General features: G+C 38.7%; 1 long non-coding RNA gene across 1 annotated transcript; it reads right to left on the bottom strand.

Moving 5' to 3' along the window:
* Window positions 1-263: 263 nt before the first annotated feature.
* On the bottom strand, window positions 264-2461 carry LOC128790798 (uncharacterized). The gene is made up of 3 exons (XR_008431862.1): window positions 2193-2461; window positions 1021-1165; window positions 264-914 (listed from the first exon to the last, which is right to left on the bottom strand). It is a non-coding gene; the product is annotated as an uncharacterized LOC128790798 (long non-coding RNA).
* Between the last annotated feature and the right edge of the window lie 668 nt (window positions 2462-3129).

The following is a 3129-nucleotide window of genomic DNA, read 5'->3' as shown; positions in this document are numbered from 1 at the left end:
TGTCTCATCATAAGTGGTAGCACAAATAGTTTAAAAGTCTTCCACTTCCAGAAGGCTCCTCTGGAGTACACAGAAACCACTCTGATTTGGTACATGGTATAATGCCAGCATCAACAAAATCCCACTACCTCTGAAATGGCAAATTAATCAGCAAAACCACATGCTTTTTTCTGCCCTGATATTTTTGGCACCCTCTCATTTCTGTTGCTGCACTGAGGGAAGAGCAATGTACATTTCAGGTTATTGATTGAGGATTGAGTCCTCAGCCTTCCTTTGCAACTGCTGTGAGTTGCCAGTCTCCTTCCAAGCTGCAAGAGTGTTTACATCTCCTGTTTACTTAAAAACAAAAGGTCCCATAAAGACTAATGAGAAAACAGACAAGTTTTTTAATTCTTGAAGGATGTAACCTTGAAAGATTTCCCTCCTTCCCCCACATCTAATTCTCTCTTTATAAACATGTAACTTTCTTAGGGAGGTGAAAGGGAGAAAGACCAGCAGCACTTCCAGTAGTACATGGTGTACCCTCATACTCCAAGGGTATTTAATGTTTATCCAAGGACTTTTGAACAGTTCCACAAGAGTAGCCAGGGAACTGAAGATCTGCAAAACTGAGTCCCAAGATTTAAAAAGTAGAGCAATGAAGGTTTTAAAATAATCTGGATTAAGTACATGTTTTTGCTAATAACTAGTCTACTGTTTAAATATGTGGATGTTCATCCTAAACTCCAAGAAGAAAAACATTGAAAAATTTTATATTGTATTTTTGGTGCACTTGAAACACTTGTGGAAGCCAAAGATTTGTGCTTCGGTAACATTAACTGCTGTCACAGAACTTCTTCACATCATCTTTAACTGCTTCATAAAGCTCCATCTTTTCAGACAGGGCTTGAAACAACTCTCACAGAAGTCAGGAGCTGATGGGAAAACGTACAAGACAAGAAACTCTAGCTTTTAAATAGTATGTTTAGCTCTCAGCATACTTTTCATAGCAGTAATAGACCAAATTATTTGGGCTTTTACCTCAACTGACTGGGTTGTGATGTGGAAATTGGCGTGTTTCTAACTTGACATGAACTCTGGTGGCAACATCACTCATTCCCACGCACGTGCCGTGGCTTGTCACTCCCCCACAGTTGTCCTGAGACAGCTATTGAACTGGGTCGCGCTGTAAAACAGAAGAGAAACAAGCTGAGTTACAAATTGACAGGTCGTCATTCTCTGCTTTGAGAAAGAGGAGTTTCACATAAGGCTGTGAAACATGTCTTGAGGTGTTTTGAATTAATATGCTGCAGAAGGGCTCAAAGGAAGAGCAGTAGCCAAGAAATGCTGATAATTTAGTTTCTCTCTGTACACTTGGCCTTGTACTGCAGGAAAGGGATGTTGTCAGATAACAGACTTCACAGCCTTCCTGTCACAGGCAGTTTTTAAACTATGACCACGTGGCTTGGATATTTGGGATATTTAGATAAAGTTTCATCTGGTTCTTTGATCAACAAATGGAGATTTGGGCAATTTTAGATACACCTATAATAAGGCATAAGGCCAAACCAGTTGCCTATCTGAATAATATGATTATATTGATTTAAGGAAATACAAATCCTGGAGTTACCAGAACATCTCTTATTCTGCCATATAGTTGCACAGAAAGTAACCTTGTAATACCCTACACTAATCACCCAAGACATCATGGACCTAATTTGAGAACAAATCTAATAGGCCCTACTGTGGTCCATTCAATAGGAATTTTTGTTTTGTTTTCAGGCTGTTTGCTATATGTGCTGTGTTTGACTAAGTCTCATTGGATATTTGAGGACGGGCTCTGCTGAAACAGAGTCAGAGAACAGTGGCACAGTAGAGCAGCCCAGCTGTGGTAGGGAGGATAGTTTCAGCTATAAATGCTTTAAGACAACAAATAAAAAGTGAACTATATTGAGTATTTTGGGCCAGAAGGCATGTAGAACAGATACATGTAATTATTCACGTAATTATGGTTAGGAAAACGTCATCCAGCCACCCTTCTGTTTCCTCCCCAGCATTGACTTACTGTATCGTGACTTCAGCAGTTACAAACTCTCAGGATTGGAAGACACATGCCCTATTAGTCATGTTTAATCAAGAAGTTACATTTGTTTCATTTCTTGCACTTTCATTATGTGTATTTTCATGCAATTCTTCTATCCAGTTTATCTCACCTTGCACATTTCTGCAAGTTTTTCTTCTGGTTATCTACCTTTTAAGTTGTATTTCTGTCTTTTGATTGATGTATTCTAACAGGGAAAGCGTAGTCTAAAAGGAAAAAAAATAGCTTTAATAGTGACTCATTTTGTTCTGCTTTGCCTGTTAGTTACATTGTTTGATATGTCAACATGTTTTCTTAACAGTAAAGGTGAAATTCAGAGTTGAAAAAGCACAAGCAGTAGAATGTATTGCCTTTTTACACAGAAGTATGATTGAAGAGAAAGGTAACTGCTTAGCAGGGTTTACTGAACCTGCCTTGGTGTAAAGCCAAATAAATTCCACCCTTTGAAATAAGAAGTAATTCTTAAACTACCAGTAGTTGTTAATGATTGCTAGAACTGGAACTAATCAATGAAACCACATGCTAGTGAGTAATAATCTTCTAGAAACATCCTGAATATAGATATTTTACCCTTTATTTAACAGAGAAGAGGGAAAAGGTTAATTTACATCTCAGTACTAATTTGAGTAACAAGAACTATTAACTTAGGAAGGTAATGAGCTGAAACATCCACCAGCTCAGTCCAATGACCCTGTACTTCAGGACAAGCAGAAGGATCTGTTTGATGGAATGCTGCTGATCACTTCCTGAGGATTGGCCAGGCTCTGGATGCCTGGCACACCCCACCTGAATGGCATTGAGTCTGGCTCAGGATAAGTGCTTGTATGGAAAAAGAAAACTGTGAGGAACAGTGCTCTTCCCACATAGTAGTTCTGAAAAAAGGTTGGTAGCCTTTTTTTGTATCCTCAAATAGATTGCAGAGAATTGGGTCCAAAGCTGCCAAATAAACATTACAAGGAGGAGAAAAAGAATGAGTACCTTTAATAGCATTACAGCTGTGCTTTTGTGCCAGCTGATTCCTGTCTCTTGCATATTTCTCATGTCTAGGC

Source organism: Vidua chalybeata, chromosome 7, assembly GCF_026979565.1.
Source record: "Vidua chalybeata isolate OUT-0048 chromosome 7, bVidCha1 merged haplotype, whole genome shotgun sequence".
NCBI classification, from domain to species: domain Eukaryota; kingdom Metazoa; phylum Chordata; class Aves; order Passeriformes; family Viduidae; genus Vidua; species Vidua chalybeata.
Note: the sequence above shows the minus strand (reverse complement) of the source record. Positions and strands in the feature narration are given on the sequence as shown.